This window comes from Panthera leo, chromosome A2 (genome assembly GCF_018350215.1).
Source record: "Panthera leo isolate Ple1 chromosome A2, P.leo_Ple1_pat1.1, whole genome shotgun sequence".
Lineage (NCBI taxonomy): Eukaryota > Metazoa > Chordata > Mammalia > Carnivora > Felidae > Panthera > Panthera leo.
This window is the reverse complement of record NC_056680.1, coordinates 93,961,579-93,988,222: the sequence shown is the minus strand read 5'-3', so window position 1 is coordinate 93,988,222 and position 26,644 is coordinate 93,961,579. Positions and strand designations below refer to the sequence as shown.

Genomic DNA, 26,644 nt, shown 5'->3' with positions numbered 1-26,644 from the left:
AAGGTTAAAAGAGAGCCAAGAAATGGTCCTAGGGTGTACAGTCTAGATGGAGAGACAGGGCAGGCTAATAAACACACAGGCTGCCATTTGCCAAGTGCCAAACTTCTCTTAATAATGATGCCCTTATTATAGAGACAGCCAGTGTGACTGGCAGGTATTTCTAATGTAGTCATCATACCTAAATAACAGCCATTACCCAAATTTTATTTCTGGATGGCCCTTTTATTTGCATAACATTGTGTTGGTGCTTTGTAACATGCTCTATGGTAACAATGGGGGACCAGTCAATTTTCTTCCATTTTACAGAATGAGAACTGAGCTGGAAAAAATCCAGTATTTTTGTAAGATTATGAATGAGGGGCTTTGCAGATGGAGAATCAGAAAGCAGATGTGTTGATACCTATGCTTGTGTTCATCTTTCTGTCCCACTGGAGTTCAGAGGACTAAGATTCACTTAAGAACGGAGTCTTATTTTTCTGTCTCTTAAAATTCATTGCATTTACTCTAAAAACACTGATGGTTCTAATGAACACTGGAAACTGCCTCCACCTTTCATCTCCTTGAAATCATGCCAGAAAAAGCCTCCAGCATGCTCAACTCTAGTTTACGTTTTCTAAAGTTTCTTCCTCCCTGGATGATGATAGTGAGAATCATCACTTGTTAACACACAGATGACTCCAGAAATTTCTGCACTTCAAAGTGAATCCTTTATTCACCTGAGTGTTTAACTGTGTCAATGTGCTCTCATTATCAGATTTAATTGAATAATTCAACAAGGAAATGTGCCCAGTGCACACATTATACAGATGTGTTTGCCAAAGTTATCTTGGCTTGTGGGAGAGAACAACCCTCTGATGCCCTGAGTTATTCAGAAAGTCCATCACAGATGTCAACATATGATGGAGACAGATACCCATGGCAATATGTGAATATCAAAATCATCCCTAGTTTATTCTCCCATCACATTGATGGTATGCTGCTCTTGTGCTGGAGTTACAGAAGTGAACAGCTGGTCACAAGGAAGCTGTACTTATTCTCTCATTGGATGGTATGTTATTCTTAGTCAACATAAAGCTTGTCAAGAGGAGCTGTTCACTAAGGTCAAGTAGGAAGCCTTGCATGTGTGAAGACCTTGTTAGGTTCCTGACTTGCAAGTAGAAACCAACTAAAACATTTCTGACCTAATGGGAAGATATAGATATATTTCCATTGCATTTACCCAAGTGTGGTTGTAAAAACTATACAATGCAAAGTGTTTTTCTTTGCTAATTCATATAGAGACTTGATTAAACTGGACAATCAGATATATCTAAGTTTAATTAAATCTATTATATACCACATAAAATATAGAACATACAAAAATCATTTACTATAAGACTGCTGTATTAATCAGCTTTTTGCTGCAATAATGGTATGTAACAAACAGCCCCCTATATTTCAGTTGACCTTTTAACAACAGACATTAAACAACAAACATTTCTTGCTTATAGGTCTGTGGCTACGTTACGGCTCAGCTAGACTTGGTTGGCCTGGCTTTGGCTGCACTTGGTACCAGGATGTGGGTTGGATTCAGGTCTATTCCCTATGTTTCTTCATTCTGGAACTCAGAATGAAGAAACTGGCTCCCTGGGACAATATCTTTTCATTGTGGATGGAAAAAATACAAGAGGGCAAACCTAACCACACATCACATTAGAAGTCTGGTTGAATGTAGTTCCCATTATGTCCTCTTACATTTTATTGGCGAAAGCAAATCACCTGGCCAAACTCCAAGCTATTGACATTGGGAAGCATCTCTGCTAAAAATATGTCCAGGCTGAGGGGGACAGAAAGAATGGTGAAGAAATAATATAATTTATCATACCTGGTTATTGTAAGCTGCTGAATGAAGTTTAGGTCAACTGAACCACAAGGAAATTCAACCAATCAGAATCAACGGTGATTTTTTTAAAAAAAAAGGTATTTTTAATTCCCTTTAAATCATTATGGCATGTGATTTCCTTTCCATGAATCAACAGCTTTCAGGGATTCAGAGCCAGAAGATATGTATCTTAGAACAATAAATCATTGCTCAGCCTCAAATTAGGCTTTTTGAATCTCTCATAAGACAATAATTTTAGAGGTCAGATTTTGTGGAAGAGAAAACAGTTTTCCAAATTCCAAAAAATCCTCTTTAACATACCAAAAACAGAGCTTGGGAATCTGAATATCATTTTTTTTTTCTTAAGATACGGGTAGAAAGTGCTTATGATAAGACAAAAAGGAAATTCCTAACTGCCTGGGAGGAAATGGCACCTCTGGGTCTTAGGGGTGGGAGATTGAAGAAGGGCAAATCATCATACAGGTAGGGCCTGGCAAGCCCTCCTGGATAAGGGGCAGAATTAACATATTCAGATAGGTGGGGAAGTTTTGAAAACAGTGAAGCTTGTCCCCAGTGCACAACACTATTATCTTGAGCCCTTTTTGAGAAGCTTCATGTTCAACCTAATGCTAGAGCAATACTTCTTTCAGGAAGTAGATATATACATATATGAATTTATATATGTGTGTGTATAAAGAGATTTTATTCAAGGAATTTCAACTGGCAGGTTCAATTGAAAGGCAGACTGGAATGCTGAATATTTCTCAGGTAGGAGTTAATGCTGTAGTCTTGAGGAGGCAGAATTTCTTCTTCCTCAGTGAAACCTTAATGTTGCTTTTAATGTCTTTCAATTTATTGGATGAAGCCCATCCACATTATTGAAGATAATTTCCTTTCCTTGAAGTCAACAGACTGTAGATCTACAAAATACCTTCACCATAACATCAGGATTAGTATTTGAATAACTGGGGACAATGCTTAGCCAAGCTGACACATAAAACTAACCATCACAAGCAACAGCTGAACGAAATCTTTGATGTCTAGGTAGGAATTCCTAGCACTCCTGCTTTCACATGGTCTGTATTTGGTATATAAGAATCCAGAAATTCCCAACTAAGACTGTTCTAAGAGATGAAAGATGAAGGCATAAAGTCCCATTTAAATTCTCTGAGCATCATTTCTAAGGCCTCCATTTGCTCAAATTTATTTCTTTTTACATTTCTTAAAATATTTATTTTTAAGAAAGAGAGACACAGAGTGTGAGTGGGGGAGGGGTAGAGGGAGGGAGACACAGAACTTGAAGCAGGCTCCAGGCTCTGCGCTGTCAGCACAGAGCCTGATATGGGGCTCAAACTCTCAAACCCGGAGATCATAACCAGAGCCGAAGTTGGATGCTTAACTGACTAAGCCACCCAGGTACTCCTCAAATTTCTTAGGACTAGTGTAGATAACAGAGGAGACAGGCTTGAGTTTTTCCTAGAGGTCCAAGTGTGTGGTCAAGACCACATTAATTTCATCTCTAAACTATCAGGCTTCTCTGCAAGATCAGGCTGTTATAGGTGAGTTTTGTTGATTTATGAATCTATTTTCCATTTAGGATTTAGAATAGAAATGTCAACTTAGGACTTTCTAGTTTAAGAGTATAGTTGAACAATCATGTGTTAATATATAGTGTGGGGTTTCTTCTGCTTGGACTTTATAGTAATAAGATGCAATCAATATGGAACACTGTCTATAATTTATTTATTAGCACTGATATAAATGATACCATAATTACATAATTTTTGTATCTTATATATATTGAAGCAATTGCCCCATTTGATTTTAGCATATATTATATTTAATTATGATCATACAAGTTTGTGAGTATAATTTTAAAATAAATGGGGACTGTTTCCATCAAGCCTCACTGATGGAACTGTCATCAGTATTCTTTTAAGATGCAAAAATGTACAGGGGTGCCTGTGTGACTCAGTCGGTTAGGCATCCAACTTCAGCTCAGGTCATGATCTCATGGTTTGTGAGTTCAAGCCCCACATTGGGCTCCACACTGACAGTTTAGAGCTTGGAGCCTTCTTCAGATTCTGTGTCTCCATCTTTATCAGCCCTTCCCCACCTTGCGCGCGCTCTCTCTCTCTCTCTCTCTCTCTCTCGATAATAAACATTAAAAAAAATTTAAAATAAATAAAATGCAAAAATGAGTCAACTATCACTGTACATAGAATTGATGAAAAAAGGCTTCAAAAGGATGAAAATGAACATTTCAAATAGGTTTTTATTTTTAGGTTTTTTTAAGTTTATTTATTTTGGGAGTGGGGGAGGGGCAGAGAGAGAGACACAGAGAGAAAGAGAGAGAGGGAGGGAGGGAGGGGGAAAGGGAGAGGGAGAACCCTAAGCAGGTTCTGTGCTGTCAGCATGGAGTCCAATTCAGGGCACGATCCCACAAACCACAAGATCATTATCTGAGCTGAAATCAGTCACTTAACTGACTGAGCCACTCAGCTGCCCCTCAGATTGATTTTTTAAAAGCAAACTATAAAGAAAATATAACAGCCATGGACATTTTTTTCTTAATAAAAATTTTTGAATAAAGCAAAAATTAGTAGAACTAGGTAGATTGGACCTTATCAAAATGGAAAAAAATTGTGTTTCAAAGGACACCATCAAGAAAGTGAAAAGATAACTTACAGAATGGGAGATAATATTTGTAAGTCATATAACTTATAATGGGCTGGTATCTAGAATGTACAAATACCTCTAAAAACTCAATAATAAAAAAAACTAATTTAGAATTAGGCAAATAATTTAAATAGCCATTTCTCCAAATATATACAAATTGCCAATAAGCACATTAAAAAGATAATAAATATTATTAGTCATTAAGGAAATGTAAATTAAAACCACAGTGATACCACTTCATACCCACCAGAATAAATATACATGGCTAAAAAATATATATAGCCATAAATAAATATATGGCTATAATAAAGAAGACAGAAAATAACAAGTGTTGGTGAGGATGTGGAAAAAATTAGAACCCTCACTTACTGATGATGGGAATGTAACATGGTGCAGTCACTTTGGAAAAGAGTTTGGCATTTACTCAAAATGTTATATATACAGCTACCATGTGACTTAGAAATTCCACTCCTACTATATACCCAAGAGAAACAAAAGCATATATCTATACAAAAACATGTACATGAAGATTCATAAAAGCCTACTCATTATAGCTAAAAAGGAGAAACAACACAAGTGTCTACCAACTGAGGAATGCAGTGTATCCATACAATGAAATATTATTTGGCCATAAAAAGAATGAAATACTGAATCATGCTACAACACAGATGGTCCTTGGAAACATAATGATAAGTGAAAGAACCCAGACAGAAAAGTCCATGTACTGTATTCTCCATTTATAGAAAAAGAGAGTAGATCAGTGATTATCAGGGTTTGGGGAGAGGAGAGAGAATGGGCAGTGAACACTAATGGGTATGGGGTTTCTTTGGGATGGAAATAGTCTGGAATTAGAATGGCACAATATCTAAATACCCTAAAACTCTCTGAATTATATACTTTATGGTATGAGAATAGTATGCAAATAAAAAAGTAACTTGTAGAACTATAAGGATATGAAACCAATAATGATAAAGGAAAACTCTATCTCACTTTCTTTAGAGATTGGCAGATCAAAAAGATAATAAGAATAAAGAATATTGAAATGGCATAATCAACAAGCTTCAGTTGACTGATTTCTTTTTAACTTTGTGCACCCTAGAAAAGATAATTTATATTATTTCCAAATACATACAGAATCATATACAATGATTCACTAATATGAGATTAATCATGTATTAGTAGAAATATGAAATAAAAATTCAAAATATTCAAAATACAAAATATTTTGTAGCTAAACAGCAGCAAAAATAATTTATACCAAATCTTAGAGGAAGCAGCCAAAGAGAGAATTAACAAAGATTTTAATATTTTAAATGTAATTTTATTTGAGGATATAGGAAGTAATGAAAAGAAACTAAGTTTTAAATTAAAGGAAAGAGAAGGAAGGAATTATTAAAGAGAAGATGTAAATGGAAACATAATGAGCAAAGACAATCACAAAATTAAATCTCATTATTTGAAAATATTCATAGTCAAACACCAAAAGATAGACATTCACAGGAATCAAAGAAAAAAACTGCTACCCAAATAACAAGATTAGGAACAAAAATGGAATATACCTAGGGGAATAAAATATTATAAGAAGGAACACCAATAAATGTGAATATCAATGAAATGGACACTTTTTAAAAAAATTAATTTAATTAATTTATGTTTCATTTAACTCCAACTTAGTTAACATACAGTGTAATACCACTTCAGGAATAGAATTTAGTGATTCATTACTTACATACAACACCCAGTTCTCATCCCAACAAGTGCCCATCAACCGTTTAGCCCATTCCCCTACCCAAGACCCCTCCAGCCACCCTCACAGTTTGTTCTCTGTATTTAAGAGTCTCTTATGGTTTGCCTCCCTCTCTGTTTTTATCTTATTTTTCCCTCCCTTCCCCTATGTTCATCTATTTTGTTTCTTAAATTACACATGAGTAAAATCATATGATACTTGTCTTTCTCTGAATGACTTATTTTGCTTTGCATAATACATTCTAGTTCCATCCACTGTTGCAAATGGCAAGATTTCATTCTTTTTGATTGCCAAGTAATATTCCATTGAATGTATGTATACCATACTTTCTTTCTCCATTCATAAGTAGATGGACATTTGGGCTTTTTCCATAATTTAGCTACTGTTGATAGTGCTGCTATAAAGATCAGGGTGCATGTGCCCCTTAGAATCAGCATTTTTGTATCCTCTGGATAAATACTTTGTAGTGCAATTGGTAGGTCATAGGGTAGCTCTGTTTTTAATTTTTTGAGGAATCTCCATACTGTTCTCCAAAATGGTTGTAACAGTTTGCATTCCCACAGTGCAAAAGGGTTCCCTTTCTCTGCACCCTTGCCAACATCTGTTATTTCCTGAGTTGTTAATTTTAGCCATTATGACAAGTGTGAGGTGGTTTTGATTTGTAATTCCCTGATGATGAGTGATGTTGAGCATTTTTTCACGTGTCTATTAGCCATCTAGATGTCTTCTTTGGAAAAAGTGTCTGTTCATGTCCTTTTCCCATTTCTTCACTGGATTATTTACTTTTTTGAGTGTTGAGTTTGATAAATTCTTTATATATTTTGGATACTAACCCTTTATCTGATATGTCATTTGCAAATATCTTCTCCCATTCCATTGGTTGCCTTTAGTTTTCTTGATTATTTCCTTTGCTGTGCAGAAATTTTTTTTTTATCTTGATGAAGTCTCATGTTTGATTGTTTCCCTTGCCTCTGGAGACATGTCTAGTAAGAAATTGCTGTGGCTGAGGTCAAACAGGTTGTTGCCTATTTTCTCCTCTAGAATTTTGATGGTTTCCTGTCTTACATTCGGGTCTTACATCTACTTTGAGTTTATTTTTGTGTATGGTGTAAGAAAGGGGTCCAGATTCATTCTTCTGCATGTTGCTGTCCAGTTTTCCCAACACCATTTGCTGAAGATACTGTCTTTTTTCCATTGGGTATTCTTTTCCTGCTTTGTGGAAAATTGGCCATAAATTCTGACACATTAATTCAGCAAAGTTGTAGGCTATAAAATCAATGTAAAGAAATCAGTTGCATTTCTATACAATAATGAAGGAGCAGAAAGAGAAATCAAGTTATCGATCTCATTAACAATTACACCAAAAACCAGAAGATACCTAGGAATAAACCTAACCAGAGGTAAAAGATCTGTACACTGAAAACTGAAGAAAGCTTATGAAAGAAATTGAGAAAGACACAAAGAAATGGAAAAACATTCCATGCTCATGGATTGGAAGAACAAATATTGTTAAAATGTCTATACTACCCAGAGCAATCTACACATTCAATGCAATCTCTATCAAAATAACACCAGCATTCTTCACAGAGGTAGAACAAATAATTCTAAAATTTGTATGGAATCAGAAAGACCCCGAATAGCCAAAGTAACAATGAAAAAGAAAACCAAAGCTGGAGGCATCACAATTCTGGGCTTCAAGCTGTATTACAAATCTGTAATCATCAAGACAGTATGGTACTGGCACAAAAACAGACACATAGATCAATGGACCAGAAAAGAGAACCCAGAAAAGAATACTTTTTGAGAAAATGTAAATTATAGGGGCACTGGGTGGCTCAGTTGGTTAAGCCAACTTCAGCTCAGGTCATGATCTCATAGTTTGTGGGTTTGATCCCTGTGTCGGGCTCTGTGCTGACAGCTCAGAGCCTGGAGCCTGCTTCAGATTCTGTGTCTCCCTCTCTCTCTGATCCTCCCCCACTCACACTCTGTCTCTTTCTGTCTCTCAAAAATGAGTAAATGTTAAAAAAAAATTTTTTTAATGTGAATTATAAAGACTGGCCCAGTAAGATACTTGAATAGACCAAGACCAGAAAAAAAATCAAAATAGTTACTGATGTCTTTGCCAATGGCACTACGGGGTCTGCTGTCAACTCTTCAAACAATACATACAGTCAACTCTTATTATTTGTGGTAGTAATGCTCTGTAAAGTTACTACTAACTGAATTAATGAATTCTGAATCACTGCAAGGGGAAATACAGAATTAGGTTCCTGTGAGCCTCTGGCCACACAACATTTTCATCAAGTGATCAATACATAGTTTTGTTTTATGTATTTTTTCTTTTTAAAGACACTTTTTAAAATATTTATTGTTAATTCACTAACACTGAACTCATGGCCAACAGCACAAAAACTTAGGCCTGAACAAAACTTATTTAACATACAGATTTTCTCCATAATGCACATCACAGTCTTCTTGTACTAAGAACACTAGACAACGTGCCAGCACCATGCTTGGGGGCCATTTTAAACTAAAAAATCACCAACATAAAAAAAGCACAAAAATGCAAAAAACATGGCACTAACTAAACTACAAAAAAGATACTTGATCACAGTATTAGAGCTAAAACAAGAAGGCAGGGCATTGCCTTGTTCAACTTCCACTGGAAATGTGCATGTAGGGCGACTCAAATTTTTTACCTCTCTATGTTTGCAAAAGACTAAGAAATCAATGTAAGTACTGCTTTTGGGGTTACAGATCAATTTCAGTCTGTAGGTAAATTCACAAATACAGAATGCACAAATAATGAGGATCAACTGTAAATTCTCATGTATCAAATTGCTCCAAGACAGAAAAATGAGGAATTATACCACTCAGCTAAACCCTGATGCCAAATAGGGCTGAGGACCACACAAGAAAAGAAAATTATAGGCTCACTGTGTTATAAACAAAGAATATAAAATGTTATATAAAATATTACTAAATTGAATCCAGTGGGAGATTAAAAGAACAAAATATTAGTAATATGTTTAGCTGAAGAATTCAAGGATGGTTCAAAACCAGAAAATATATTGGTATATTAATTAATACTTTAAAGAAATAAAACAGCACTAACTCAATAGGTGCAGAAAGAGTATTGATAATTTTAACATTCAATCATGATGAAAAATTTTCTACAAATTTCTTAGCAAAACAGGACTTGCTGTAACACTTGGCCAACAGCTTGAAGATAAGGTCAACATAGAAGTATATAACAAAGCAAAGAGACTTTCAAAGCAGAGCTGGAATTTTACATGCTGTACCTGTTGCCACTCTAACTTGGAATTTCCTGGAATGTAAAATAATACATTCTTATATTATTCAAGCTAATTTTAGTCATGTGTTTTGGTTACTTCCTGACTAATAGGAAAAGCAAGACCTAAAACAGTCAATAATTTCAGATGATATGATTACCTACCTAAAAAAAAAAAAGAATCTCATATCATAACTACTGGAACCAATAAGAAGATTTAATAAAGTGGCCACACATAGGAATGATATCTAATAATTAATAGCTTGAGCATCATCATAAACTTTGAGCAAATTTTTAAAAAATTTATCAAAAAGGCAATAACCATAAAGAAAAATGATAAATTATACTAAAATAAAAGAAATAGTGAGTCCTCAGTGAGAGAAAATATTGGCAATGGATATACCCAAGATATACAAAGAGCTCCTATAAAGCAATAAGAATAATACAGACAACACAAAAGAAAAATGAACAAAAGGCTTAAAAAGGTACTTCGCAAATGATATCCAAATGATCAATGCACACTTGGAAATATATCTGGCTTTATCAGTCATCAGAGAAGAGTAAAATTAAATCTATGGTATGACAGTATTACACACTCTTACACTAAATTGCTATAATGAAAAGGGTACAGAATATCAAGTATTGGCAGGGGTGCAAAATAATATCGATGGGTTATGTACTAAATGAAACTGGAACTTTCATACACTGATAGAACTATAAATCTGTTCAACCACTGTTTGACAGTATCTATTAAATATTTGACAGTATCTGTTTCACAGTATCTATTAAATTTATGACTAAGCCATACCCTCCCAGGCATGTAACCAACAAAAATGCATAAGTAAGTTCAAGTGTACAAGACATGTTTATAGAATGCTTATAGAAGTACTATTTGTAATAGCCCCAAACTACCCAATGACCATAAAAATAGGGTGGATAAATAAATTGTGATATATTAACAACTAAAAAATACTACTAAGCAATAAGAATGTACAAATACCAGCTACACATAATAAGGCTGAATCTTGCAAACATAATATGGGATGAGAGAAGCCAGACATGAAAGAGTTCACAATGTCTGAGTCGATTTAAATGAGATTCAAAAACATGTAAAATTTTCCATGGTGTTAGAAGTTAGGATATTGGTTACCCTTGGTGTGGAGGTAGTGGTAGAAAGGGAGCATGAAGGAGGCATCTTTTCTTAACCTGAGTGTTATAGTGAATTTGTGAAACTGTAATAAACTATATACTCTCAGGAAGATAAACTTTTCTTCAATAAAACCATCCCCCAAAGACTACTGCAATAAAACAAAACAAAAACCAAGAACTTTCCTATGCACAATCAATAATCAGTTAGTAAATATATTAGAAGAAAATATTACATTCAAAATAGGAATAAAAGTATGACATACCTAGTAACAAATCTGTAGGAAATTTTATACACACCTTTGAAAACAATTTTTTTTAGTAAATAAAGATATATACTATGTTCATAGATGAGAAAACTCCCTGTAGTTCAATAGCTCAGTCATGCCCGCAGAAATCTGGCTGCAATGAGAACAACCCTTCTGCTATTCCCCCTCAACATGTACATCTCTGAGATGAGAGATTGATTATTGCCAGCTTTGAGACTTAGAACAGTTCAGATTATTGAAGAATCTCACATTTAATGGAGGGTCAAGAAGAGAAGAAAATATATGGATGTTACCTAACATTCTACTTGACAAAAAATAAAGGGAAATTGAAACTTTCTAACCAGTACCTGTGTCCTGGTATGTAATTTCCATTTCAATGTATCTATAAAAAGATCAAAATTTGTGTAGTCCAGAAAGGATAAATAGCTCTAATTCTGGCATCTACAAAGATAATACAAATCTGCAAATAATACATATTCTGCTAGATATTAAGACACACTAGAGAACTCTAGAAGTTTAAACAGTGTGGAATTATCACAGGAATAGGCAAATTAACCAATGGAATAGAGAATTAGTAAAAAGACTCATATAATGACACTCAAACCTATGCTTAGTAGGACTAACTGACTTAATTGATCACTAAATTGAATTGAATGCTATCAACTAAATGAGGCATAACATTATTATGGGTCACCCACATTGTTTCTCTATAACTGCTTTACCTCTGAATTCTAGTTTTAGAACAGATTCAACTGAAGCAAACTATACTGAAATACTATGCCTCGTTATAAATGTTCAATTGATATTAAATAAAATATTTATTATTGTCCCTAAACACTATTTTTCTATATTCCATTTTTAATTGGTTTGTGTTCCTTAAAAATGAAAAAAAAATCACTTACAATTTTGTAAGAAAGATCATAAAAATCAATCTTATTATACAAACTATCTTTGTGGTAGAAACTGACATGAGTGAATACTAATGGGTTGAGTATTAAAGAGCTGTGGTTGGTAGGGGCATCAGTCCATAGGTAGGTGGGGGCTCTTGGTTTGCTACTGCCCTCACCAGTTGATACACAGACAATCAGAGAGGACCCTATGCTGGCCGCACGGCTGGATTCTGCTCCCTGTGCCTGTTTGATTCTCAACTCTGCAGGGAATCATTAGAAACATGAATTCACAAAATTCATTGAGCCTAATACATGTAGGGCACTGGAATATGTTTGAGGAAATGTTTCTGACTGTGAAAATATCCACAATTTAATGAAAGGGGATAAAGACAAACAAAAAAAAATTGCAACTGGAAGCCCTGCTTCCAACAGTGTAAGTCACAAGTATCCTCTGGAATTTGGATAAAGCCAGGCCATTTTTATCTGGCCCTGCATCTGGGAGAAGTTTGCAATTATTCCCTAATTAGCCCTGAGATGTTATATATTGACTTTTTTTTTTTCCTTCTCGAATTGAATATGCAATGCCATTACTATTTGTAATAAAATAGATCTAAATTACAGTTAATACACATAAGAAATTCCTGCGTGTGGCCAAGAGGAGAGCATACTGCACACACAATGGGGAAGGTCCATCACTTAGCTAAATCCTATGGAAAACTAGAAAAGGCAGCATAGTGGGTAAGGGACTTGGAGAAAGGTGAGATCCTATTCTCTGAGAACAAAGCTAGTGAGAAACAGGATGCAGGGCTTAGAAATGTCAGGGGGCATGTGGAACTGATTCCTTCTGAGAAATTTAAAATGTTTTGCAAACATAGATTATATTATTATTTTTTAATATGGACCTTTTTTTTTTTTTTTACCTTGCCCACAGAGTGGCATCTTATATTATAGTAAATAATGAAAAGAGTGATGTCAGTTCCCCTGTTCTCTGTTCTGTGATGGGGCAAAACAGTTCTCAAGCTTATGTAATAAGATGATCCATATGTGGTACTGATGTCAGAAATAAAAAAAGCAAAAGGAGCCTCTTCTTGCTTTTCCATTGCCAGTTAAGTACATATCTTATGATTTGATTTACATTTTATGATGAGTTTTTCCTTACCACATTTACAGATGACTTTGAGATAATAAAAGTTTCCTTATATTAGAACAAAGACAAAGCTTCAGAGAGAAAATATATCTGGATGTTTCATTCCCATAACATTTCTACCCTTGAAACTAATCTAAATGCAAAACTGGATTTCCAACAATGTAAAGGAAAGCAAGCACTGCTGAGAGCCCGAAAGAGCCCCAAATTGTCAGAGAGGAAATTCCTTTCTTTTCCATAGAGGATCAATCATCTTGAAATGCCTGCTCCTAATACTGGTAGCAGTGAAATAATCATTCACCTGATATAGTGTTTCTTAATGCTAGGGTATGTGTACTTTCTTCCTGAAGTCTAAGTTGTCTAAACTATAAATCACATCAAAGAGAAATCAGGGCAGTAGCTAAATATTCTGATAGAAAATCCTTCAAAAGTCTACATTATATAATAATTTTGTTGAAATTTGCCTGTCTTATGCATACAATATTTTGCAAGTTTTAGATAATCTCTATTTCCCTTTTCTTTGTCTGATTGTTTTGGTGACTTTAGGTTTAAAAATAAAATAAAAACAGAAGAAATAATTGTATCCAAAGCCATATGTCTAATTATTTTCTCATGATAGTACTTATTTTTCATTAAATTTCATTTTTCATTAAATTTCATTTAAAAGTCACTCAAGTAATCCATATTCATTGGGATAAATTAGAAAACACAGATAAACAGAAAGAAAAAAAAATAAGCATATCAAATAATATCAAAAGTCATCAACTAAAGATAATAGACATTTTGCTACAATCTATTCAGATGCTTTTCTATTCGTGAAAATTTCTGTATGAGGGATTTCAGTGGGCTTCTTCTAGACACAGCTACATTTTTTCAGCTGGCCTTTTTCTTTAAAAAAAAATTTTTTTTTTTAACATTTTCTTATTTTTGAGAGAGAGTGAGTCAGAGTGCGACCGGGGGAGGGACAGAGATAGAGGGAGACACAGAATCCAAAACAGGCTCCAGGCCCGGAGCTGTCAGTACAGAGCCAACATGGGGCTTGAACTGCGAGACCATGACCTGAGCTAAAGTCGGACACTTAACCAACGAAACCACCCAGGCGCCCAGCCTTTTTCTTTTTAAATTTGATACAAGTATCTTTCCAGGTCAATACATATACTTTTAACATTAGTTTTAATAGTTTTATTTAATCCTTTAGAGTCCTCGATTTCATTTTTATTTTCATTCAACTAAGTATTTTATGTCCATATAGTTTCTTCTTTAATCCATTGGTTGGTTAAGAGTGTGTTGTTTAATTTCTGTATATTTGCAAATTACAGTTTTCCTTCTGTTACTGATTTCTAGTTTCATTCTATTGTGGTCTGAGAAGATACTTTGTATAATTTCAATCTTTTAAAATTTGTTGAGACTCCTTTTGTGACCTAATATATATTCTAATTTGGAGAATGTTCCAAGTGCGCTTGAGAAGAATGTGTACAATGTTCTGTATATGTCTTTTGGGTCTAGTTGGTCTATAATATTGTTCCAGTCCTCTTTTTTCCTTATTAAAATTCTGTCTAGTTATTTTATCTATTATTGTAAGTGGCATATGTAAGTCTCCAACTATTAATCTATAACTACTCATTGCTTCCTTCAGTTCTGTCAATTTTTGCTTCATTTATGTTAGGGCTCTGTTAGGTGTGTATATAATTATTATGCCTTCTTAATATATTGACCCTTTTGTCAATTTATAATGCCTTTGTGTAATAATTTTTGACATAAAATCTATTTTATCTGATATTAGTATAGCAACCCCAGCTTTCTTTTGGTTACTATTTCCATGGAATATATATTTTCCATTCCTTTACATTCAATCTATTTGTGTCTTTGGATCTAAGGTGAGTCTATTATACACAGTATATAGTTGGATCATTTTTAACCCATTCTGCCAACCTTTGTCTTTTAATTGGAGAGTTTAATCCATTTACATACAAAGTGACTAACTCTCTGGGAATTAAGTTCTTATCTCTGTCCCTATCAGCACCAGGAATCCACACCAAGGATGTGGGCTATTGTCCTCAAGGTTGTTGTTGTGCCAGGGAAGGCGGGGTGGGACAAAGTTAAGTTAAAACACCACAAAACTTTCCCACTGGTTTCAGTTGCCCCTTTCTTAAGCATTTAAATGGCTGCTGTAAATCTTTGATTATCTTCCATAGTTCTGACAAAATTGATTCTGGTAGTTCTTCTAGCCAGGATTTCTGTTGAGGGATGGGCCCTTGGGGTTCCCCATTCTGCCATTTTTGCTGTCATTCTTTTAAAATATTCTTTCCCATTATATGTTATTCTAACCTTAACTTATTTAACAAATATCATATTTGTGGATATTTATGATGACTTAAAATTAGGGCTATTATAAATAACACTACGGTGAACACTTTTATAGCCAGAATTTATATATATTATTTCCCTATGATAATTCCTATATAAGAAATGCTATATTTTAGGAATAAAAGGATATAAATTTAGAATCTTATTAGATAGATGACATTTAACATTAGCATAGAGGGAAAAAGTCCCAGAGTCCTATTAATGTATCAGGAGTCAAATATTATCCCTGTTAGGGCATTATGGTGAGGCATTTGAGTGAATTAGTATTTATTCAATTGCAACTTGTTTGACTCTTTCCTTAAAATAACCAATTTCAAATATGAGTTGTTGTGCATGAGTCAGACCTCTAGTGCTCTAGTGGAGGCTGAAGTTGTACACTAACACTAAAGACCCTGCTGTGCATTAAAGACAAGAGAGGGAATAGAACCCATGAACTCCAGAGGATTTCTAATCGAAAGGTGATTTCCAGCCACCCAGAGGCAAGAGGCCTGAATGCCTAGGTTAATTCATCTACAGAGCACCATCAGAAAGGCCCACTCAAAATACCATTTAAAAAACCAAAATGTTACAAAGCATAAGGTGAACTGTGTCTATAAACAATTATACCTCTGAATAATTTATGCTTAAAATATTAATACAGTATCTGTAGTAGACTTGTAGAAGGTATTCAATAAATTCAATACATCCTTCTTTCCTTCCTGATAATCCTCTGCTGAGTCCCTTCAACCTCTCCTTCCTACTAGCAATGACAAGCTCCGTATCTATCTATAGAGCAAAACCATTTTGTCACTCACATGTTATTCTATAATTGGAAACTCTAGCCATATAGTAGTCTACCTTTTTTTATATACTGCAGCTATTTATATTTTATTCTCTTGTTCCTTACTGGACAAAACCAATCACAAACATAATTTGGATAGGAGGATTCATTCCTATGGGTAACCATGCTTGAGTTTTGACACTCAAGATTCATTATATTTTTCCATCTTCTTACTTTAACATGATATAATTTGTCTTTTAATTGATTTTAACAACAAAGAGAATATTTTTGAGTAGGAAGTCAAAGTGAAAGAAAAGTATATTCCTTTCTCCTATGTGTTGAGTGGGATCTGGGATTTTACATCCTACTTCTGGTCAAAATCCCCTTCACACCAATGGAATTCTGCAAATGGGGAGAGTCAGATATGCTGGGCAAACATTACCCCAGAAAACCTTTTGGCTGTTGGTGATGTTAGAAATCTTTTGCAAACCTGCAAAAATCATTCTACTTTTGGATGTAGTATGGTGCTGCTTCAACTCCAAAATGCTATGGATCAAAGTATTTCAAGACTAATTTTCAAATTCCAGAGAAGGCTTACAGTATAGGCTTTTGAAGAGGAGGTTAAAGAAGTTGTCTTTTCTATTATTAACCTCCTGTTATATTTTCCCTCAGAATTACTGTAGAGACAAATTATGAATTAGAAACAGAAAATGAATTTAATTAAATTCTGTCTAGCACCTGTTTGCATCCTTCCACCTATTTCTTCTAACTTGTACTTGACCATAAGCATCATTATCATTTTTTCAAGGGTGCTCTGTATGAGAATAAATGGTTATGTCTCCCAAGAGAAGGACAGCATCATTTATCAAACAGCCTAAACTCTATTCCTATTTATTCTTCCATTCATTATTTATGAATTGTCCTGTGTACATTAGGACCTAAGCTACATGGTGATGGAAAAGGTATGTATAATTTTCAAAGAATTAATGTTATATCAGAAATTCAGGGTCAGCATGCTATTTCTGCCAGATACCATGGAAATATCCAAGGCAATGTTTAACCTTTCACACTTTGTAATTAAATTCAATGAAAATTAAAACGCACAAATTTGAATCATTCAGATTGTACTGTGAATAACTGTTAAAACTTGTTTTAATTTTCACTTTTCATCCAGTTATTTGGGAAAGGTTTACTTCAGCTTCAGTCTGAAATGTGGAAGCAAAGTGGCTTAGATGTGCTACTTGAGAGTGAAAGTATCTTATTCATGTGTAAAAGTCTCTTTTCTAGTGGGTCAGGTGTTAAAACAAATAATTACTCAATGAAATATGTACTTATTGATAATTTTTTATGGATAACAATTAAGAAATGTTGACAGTATCTTCCTTTTATTTTCAAATTTCTGACAGGGGTACCAAAACATTCAAGGAGGGTTTATATAATCACAGCTCAACTAGAAAAAGGAAGCACTACAATTCCTCCTAGGAAACAGTATTCTTGCTGATCCAGGAAATTTCAAAATTTGGCTCTTTGCATTTGTACCAAAACATTACAGAGATTTTTGGAATCAAGTTGCTAAAACCTTGGGTGGCTCATTCATCTTCAGTAATAACATTGAGATTTACTGAATGAGCTAGCCAGAAGCAGTAGGAAGAAATTGCCCACAATTCGGTACAGCATTTTTGTAACAGACAAAATGTCAAGTTAAAAAAAAAAAAACAAACTGTCGGTTATGAAATTGCAGCACACTTTTCCTCCACAAATAAAGCCCAGTGTGACATTTTATATAAGTTGCATTTCAGAAAACAAGGAAATGCATCTTTTATCTCTAACTAGGGTCTGGAATTAATTTGCTCTTTTTTACTTGCATCAATATATTTGTCCTCCAATGGCATATGTTTCATCAGGGCAACCATGTGGAAAACTCATATACAAAGAAGTAATTGTTTCTTGTAAGGGAAGGGTGAACAGGGCATTAATGTAATTTTGATGACAGATAAAGTACTTTGTTATAACAGAGAGCATAATAATGAAGAGACTTACAGAGGACCTGGGTTTGTCGGTCTATGATTTCTTCCATGGTAGAGTAAAGTTGGCTCAACCATTTTAAACAGCTAAGTACAGTACGAATATTTCTTATTACTTCTTCCCTCTGAATGGAGTAGCTTACAGCAATTTTAGGAGGTTTTAAAGATTTTATAAAGGTTTTGTAATGCAGACTTGGTCCAATCGGGTAACAATGACATGCAGTTGTTTGTATCTTCAGTGGTTTTTAAGTGTGTAAGAGACATACTCCATAATGAAGTTCAGCAGCCTTCGGGATACAGGATAAATCTATTGAGTAATTTGTAGCAACACTAAAGAGAAATTATATCTAGAAATGGGGATTTATGTGGTGATTGAGTTCTTATGGATATAGTACAAGAAAATAAAGATGAAGATATTGACAATATTTTAATAGAAATGAGTGAGGTTATAAGGGCTAATCCACACATATTTCAGGATTGTAAGAAAATAAAAATGGTGGAGAGGGAAGCTCAGTGGAGGAACAATCAGGAGACTGGATTCTAATGCCAATTTAGCAACTGAGCCACCTAGAGCAAGTGACCGATGGTGGGGATAATAATGCTTGTCCAAGTTATTTCATATAGCAATTACAACATGAGCCATGTGTTAAATAATAATAAAGTTCTTTGAAATTTAGAAATTACCCACCAGTTGTTATTTCAGAGCAAGTTTAACAACCAGAGGTAGACAGACAGATCTTGCCTAAAAAAAAAAAAAAAAGACAAAGGTGTACCTTCAATAATTTAGCATTCCATTAAAATCTAAGTTGTATCACCTATTAAATCTCGATCTGTTTCCTGAGGTAACATGGGTTTCCATGTTAAACTTCAGCTTTAACATACCCTTTTATGCAGTGTATGGCATCACAACTTCATTGTAGGTCTCTGGCAAGGATGACTGAGAGTTGTTGATGGAGGCTTAAAATGAACATTAAGGGAAAATGTATGTCTTCTACTGTACTCTCTTTGTGAATTCAGCTTCAGGGTAATGTGGGGATTTTAGAAAGATCTTTACTATCAAGTGGATTTCTGAAAGCTGACTGGCTGTGTGTTGGGCAGAATCAGACCCCTCCCCCCCCCCCCCCCCCCCCCGGCTAACATAGTCCTAAATGGAAAGACATACAAATGGAATGAGTTAAATAGAATTATTTTCTAATACAATATGATTACTTCCTGAGAAGACAGTTCAATTCAAAGTCTTTATGGATCAAGTCAGAGTAATCATTATTAACCAAAAATGGATTAATCAAAATGTTGCCAAGTTGAGCCTTGGTGGGTCCACTTTATTAGGAAATGATTAGTTTATAATCAGCTTACTAATTTTCATTTCTTTGTGTTCAAAGAAAGTTTTTGTTGGTTAAATATAATTGTATGAAATCTTAGCTTGATTATGAATTTTACTAAACTTCTACCTTGCTTCTGCTGACTTATCCTAAGTCCAAATAGTGGAATTCAAAGCTCTTTTCATAAGCTGTGAAACCTCAGAATTTTGGAAATTTAATGCATCATTGTATTTTATTCCTCCAAAACTTAATTCTGTGACTTCCTCTTCCCTTTCAATTTAGAAAGAGAATTACTTAAGAACCAAGAGAAAGATTGTTTGACAATACTTCAGTCCAACAGGAAGTTCTGTAAATATCCAAAGAAACCTCACTCGTCAAATATTGCCAAGTTTTTTTTGCAGACTCAAGATATTGTGATAGTCATAATCAGCTCAATTCCCCCCTCCTTTGCCATTTAGAGTTTCCACTGTCAAAAATAAAATTAAAAATAATTTTAAAAAGTAGGAAAAGAGAAATCATGAATCATTAGTTGGGGTTGGAACACGTTAGTTGTTTATCCTCTATAATTTTATTTTCCTTGAATGGTTGGGTGGGGACAATAGATTGAAAGACCATTTAGAGTCAAGACTCTGGGTTCTACTTTTATTTCTGTGTTCTTCCATCGAGTTGAATTTCCCTATCAACCAAATACTGAGATTCTGAGTGTACTGTTAGACAAATGTTTATATAGGCTTAAGATTCTTGGATTAAAGATGCTATAAAGGAAAAGAATATTATTGTTATTACTCATGAGAAATAGTTTTAGTGCTGATTTTGGCAGAGTCTGGCTGCCTTCATGTTGGCTAACAAAGAAAAGTCAACACAAATTCTTCAAGCACATTTCTCTGCACTAGGTACTAACAGCATAAGAGCTATCAGGCTGGGAATTAAAAACATTTCCTTTAGAAATGTATAACTGAATAAAAGCAGTCTTTCTCATGAAAATAACACAAGTAATTTGCCTACTCTTGATTAACTATCTGGTAGATTGTTGGGCACTAGCAGATACTCAAAAAAGACTTTTTGATGAATTCCTACCTACTCCACCCCCAACCTGGTTAATTTTATCCTTTAACCAACCCACCTGAAATAAGCAGATTATCCAGAAAGAGTCTTTTAATAATAATAAAGTATTATTATTATATTTCTCTACTTTGACATCCACATTTCCTTCCAGAGAAATTTATAAGGAATGGCCATATATCAGCAAAACCACAAGCTTTGAAACATTCTCACAGAAATGAGAGTGTGAGGATGGATTATCAATTATTAAGAGTTTATGTCACTCAAATTTTTAATTAGGATACTTTCAGCTACAGGTTAATAGAAAACTTCTATTAAGCAGGTTAAAATAATTTATTATTTTCCAGAAACACAGTTTCTCAGGGTTTTAACTCCACCTCTCTGACATCTCCCTTAGCTCTGCAATGCTTACATATGGATTCCTTCTCAAGTAGACGTCAAGATGGCTGTAGTAGTTTTGGGCATCACACCTAGACATAACTCTGTCCAGAGGAAGAAAAAAGGCCATGTCTTCTTTCTGAAATTTTGGGAGCAAGAAAATCCTTCCCAGAAACCTCAGTTCTTCCTAGCAGACCTTCCCCCATCAATCATTGGCTAGAATCAGGTCACATGCCTTTCCTAAACCACACAATAGCAAGGTGAAAGGGATGATCATTATTGGTAAACTAACAGAGAAGCATTTATGCTGGAAGACTCCCACCATGATACCTTTACCTGAGTATTTAATTCCAATCTCTATAACGTAAATCCTCTTAAGTACATATTCCATAATTTATCAATCCAGAATACACTCTATTTTGAGTATGTTTTTGAGTATATTGAAGTTGCTAACTTTAATAACCAAGACATTAAAATCATCTAGTATTAAGAGTTTCTCTTCACATAATCTGTTTTATGGATTCTACAAGAATAAAACTAAGGATATAATAAAAAAGATACAAAGTGTCCCTAGCTTTAAGTATCTTCACTACAGGCTCTGGGACTTCTCAACCATTGTGACTTCTCAAATGCCAAGGCAAAGAAGCAGATAGGAAGGGCAGGGAAAATGATTATCCCTATATTAAGACCTTAAACCCCTGTATGCCAAAATAATTTTTACTGGTCAAATTAATTACACTAGAATAATAATAACAGCACCAGACAGGGAGAGACATGGGGAACATCTAGCATTGCTGTAGGCAGATGTATTTATAGCCAAAGAACTTTGCTCTATTGGACCTTATTCTTAGGAATAACAAGAGGTTCTGCGCTGGAGTCTCCAATGCTCCTTTTAACCCTAAAAAAACATGACATTGTGTCCTTTAATATCTGCTATCTCTCCTTGAAAGGAGCTACTAACAAGAAGAGAAATTGCTTCCAAGCAGATAACCTTAGAGAAAACAATCCCAAATGAACAGGACTCAGCTTGATCATCTCTGAAATAATTGGGTACAGCCTCTCTGAATGACCCCATGACCAAAAGCATTGTTATTTATAAGGTCCAGAAGAAATACAGTGTCTCGATCTCAAATACCTTTATCAGCATGTACATAGTAGAGGACAGAGGAAAAGGAAGAATCTTTTATGGGAAAATATAAATAAGATAATATGGAAAACACTGCATTTTTCAACTCTCTTTAATTTATGAAGCATTTCTATTTGCTCATCTGATCTTCACCACAATCTGATGAGACAGAAAGAAGATATGTTATGGTCTTCGTATTACAATTGAAGAATGAGACTCAGCCCAGAAATATAAAGTTATACTGGCAGAGCAACAGAGTTGGTTCTTTCAAATAGAGAACTATCTCTAGGGAATTTTACCTATTTTTTAAACCATTAAGGAGCTCTTTTTTTTTTTTTTTGTAAGATGCTTTTAACTATAGGAACTGTTATACAAACAACTTCTACAAAATACTGATTGGTTGGGATTCTCATTTATTCTGACTACCTACCATGTGCCATGGATGCTTAATTATGTCTCCATATTGAAGTATGTTTATTCATATCTCCTGGATCTTCCCTCTAATTTGAAGATTTTTCTGGTTGTGAGATATTTTGATCTTGAGTTTAAATCTCTTCTTTAGATTTAGAGTTAAATGATTATTCTAATCTTTCTAATTCTATGCCTTTAAAACAGGAAATAGAATAACCTAAGAGTTTAAGAGCAAGGCATTTGCCCCATTCCACACTTAATGCCTTCTTGGCAGGCTACCTAGCGGAGTTTTTCACAAAACTACCTGCATAATCAGAGACAGAAATAATTTATGTTACACCAAGGACTTTCCAGTTACTACACTATTTAGCTATAAAATTTCCAGGACAGATGAACACTGCTTTTTTTAAGGCACCTTAAATACCACTATTCTTAATCTTTTAACGTGTTATCAGTTGGGCTAAGTAAATTCACTAATTTGAATTATTATGAATCCATGCTCATGCCAGGCACTTAAGGAGAAAAAGAACTTTCAGAAATGGTAATTTAACCACCCCGCTTTTTTGGTGATTTAACCCTCTTGGTGCAAGAAAAGAAATGCCAATATGGAGGATGGAAACAAGTCCTGGCAGGTAACAGTCAAACCAATGTTTTCTCCACAGACCATGATGATACTTGTAATTACTGTCACCTAAATCAAAATGATTAAAGTAAAATCATGTCCTTCCAGATGCTCAGCATACACTTCCTCACAGTAAATTAAAGTCACCATTAAGCATCTGAAATGCCTATAATTTGAACCACAGCTGCAAGAAAAGTCACTCAGTTGTGAATTTGTTAGACCATATGTTATTGTACCAGTGTGGGTTTTCTTTCCCAAGACCCCAATTGCCCCCACTGGGATAATTTCTAAAAGACTGACATTGACTTGTACTCACAACTACTCCATGACTAAGAGGTAGCAAATTAAATGTAACAACAACAAAAAAACTCCTCTGGAAAATAGAAACTTTTAAAAATAGAATTAGTCCCATGTTTCAGGTTTGAACTGCTGAAAAGAGTCTACTGTTTACCATAAACCTATCTCCCCCCTCCCCCACCCAACATACATCAATAGCATCAAGATGTGGATAGCTTGTTATAGATGATTTTAGGATAATTCTAAAAACCACTGTTTAAAACACCATTTCCATTTTTTCCCACAAATGGAGCTATTTGCCAAATATACAGATTTAACTAGGACATGGTTTCTCGCAAGTGTCCAAGTTTCTCTTCCAATGGAGAAATAGACAAATGGTAGTCAAACAATCAAAGAAAGAAGTGAGACAGGGCAGCTGGAAAATCCACAAAGAGAAGAATCATTCTTTGAATTACTAAATTGGATCTCCCTGTTGACTAGCTTCAAAATGTTAGAGAAACTCATGAGTCTTCTTGGATGATTCACTAAGAACCAGCATAGAAGGTTCTTCTATAGATGCCTCATTTTATGAGCCTAGAAATTAAACTGTCTCTTGAACAGCCCATCAAGAAAGCACTTCCTACCAGTTAATTGTATAAAATTATATATAAAAATGGAAATTTGAACTAGTACAAATTCAAAATTTGAAAATTGAAGTATATTCTGATTATCTTATAAGGTACTTTCTATAAACCAGGTAATGTATCTTTTATATGCATTTTAGTCTGGGATAATGATGGAGAAAGCTGGGACTGGTTATCGAATATATATTCTTCAAATGACTCTCCATTTGGTATTTTGGCAATATGCATGTCACGTATTATATCTTTCTAGGCATCTTTTCCAACATTTTTGCAATTTCTAAGTCATAGTCTAATAATCAATAATGCTATTCTTAGAGACTGGAGACCAATTGCCATGTAGATAAAATTGCATACTTCTCCTTCTATAAATTTTCTAAAGCTCTGATTCTCACACCAATACATGTTAGAATCAGTTAAGAAGTTTCTGTAAGAAAAAAATGCCAGCACTTGAGCCCAACATCAAGAACAATTAAAATGACAATCTTTGGGCATGTAACCCGATTATCAGTACGTTTTAAAAGCTTTCCAGGTGACGCTAATGTGCAGCCAGGGTTGGGAACCTCCAATTTGGTCTAACCCATTACTTTATAGATGGGAATATGGGAGTTCAGAGAAGTGTGTTGTTCTAGGTAATATAGCTTAGTTAATGTCAGAGTTAAGATTAATACCTCTGTCTGTCTATATGTGCAGCCAAGTTTTTATGTCATGTGTAATATCACCTAGCATGTTTAACTTTATTATCAACTCTGTAAATTTACATACAATAAAATGTATACATTTTAATATGCAGTTTGATGAGTTTTGTTTTATTGTATATAACTATGTAATCACCTCCCTAATCAAGATATGGAACATTTCCAGCACCCCACAAAGTTTCCTTATGCCCCTTTGCAGTCAATTCTACTCTACCTCCTGCCATAGGAACCCTAACTCTATTACTACAGATTTTAGTTTCACTTGTTTTATATCTTTATCTAAATGGAGTGGGGTGAGGAAAATGCAGTATGTGTTCTTTTGTCTGCCTTCTTTTACTTAAATGTTTTTGAGATTCATCCGTGTTGTTGCTTGTATTAATAATTCTTCCTTTTTATTGTTAAGTAATATTTCTTTGTATGAGTATACCAAAATATATAAATACCCATTTATCTGTAGAAGGATTTTTAAGTTGTTTTTAGTTTGGGGTTATTATAAATAAAACTGCTATGAACACTCATGTAAAAGACTTTCTATGGACATGTTTTCTTTTCTGGGTAAATGCTCAAGAGTTGACTTACTGAGTCACATGTTAAGTTTATATTTAACTATATAAAAAATTGTCACATTTTTAAAAAAAAAATTTTTAATGTTTATTTATTCTTGAGGGAGAAAGAAACAGAGTGTGAGTGTGGGAGGGGCAGAGAGAGAGAGGAAGTCACAGAATCTGAAGGAGGCTCCAGGCTCTGAGCTGTCAGCACAGAGCACAACACAGGGCTCGAACCCACAAACTATTAGATCATAACCTGAGGTGAAGTCAGACACTCAACTGACTGAGCCACCCAGGTGTCCCTTGTCACACTGTTTTCTAAAGGGGTTGTACCATTTTACACTCCCACTAGAAACTGTAAGAATTCCAGTTGCTACATATTCTCTCCAACACTTGGTATTAGTTTTCTACTACTGCCATAATAATTTGCCACAAGTTTTGAGGGTAAAGCAATGCAAATTTATTATCTTCTAGTTCTGTAAAGCCAGAATTCTGACATAGATCTCACTGAGCTAAAACCAACGAGTTGGCAAGGCTCTGTTTCTTTCTCAGGGCTCTGGGGGAGAACCAATTACCTACTCATTCAGGGTGCTGGCAGAACTCAGTTACTTGATGTTGTAGGATCAAGATTCTCATTTTCTCACTCACTGTACACTGAGGATTGTTCTTTTCTAGAGGCTCAATTCCTCGGCTTACAGCCATCTTCCTTTGTCTTCAAAGCCAGCAACCACCAGCGAGTTGAGATCATTTCCCATCATATTTCTCTGACCCATTATTCTGCCTCACTTTTAAGAGTTTATAGGATTAGATTGAATCTATTCAAATAATCCGGGATGATCTCCCTATTTCAATTCCATCTGTGACCTTCATTCTTTTTTGCTATACAATATAACATATTCACAAGTTCCAGATATTAGGATGTGGAAATCTTTGTGAGACCACATTCTGTCTGCTGTACTCCCACCCCAGACCTTGAGGCTATTATTGTCATTCCTTTAACTTCTATATCTGTTACAAACTCCACTTAACAATATTATTAATTTTTCTTTAAAATCAGTTCTTTCATAAAAGGCCACAGATTGTATAATTTCATTTACATTAGATGTGAGAATAGGCAAATTGAGAGACACAGAAAATAGCTTAGTGCTTTCAAGGGGCTGGGTGGGTGAGTGGAGGATGGGGAGGACTGCTAGTGGGTACAGCACCACTTTTCAAGGTGATGAAATGTTCTGGGATTAGACAGTGGTGATAGTTTCACAACCTTGTGAACGTATTTGAAACTACTGTACACTAGGGGTGCCTGGGCGGCTCAGTTGGTTGACAGTCCAACTTCAGCTCAGGTCATGATCTCACAGCTTGTGAGTTCAAGCCCTGCATCGGG

The 26,644-nt window shown here is 34.7% G+C and overlaps 1 long non-coding RNA gene across 5 annotated transcripts in view; it reads right to left on the bottom strand.

Moving 5' to 3' along the window:
• LOC122207382 overlaps window positions 1-26,644 on the bottom strand; it is a 301,136-nt gene that overhangs the window by 242,835 nt on the left and 31,657 nt on the right. The gene's annotated exons all lie outside the window — the stretch shown is intronic.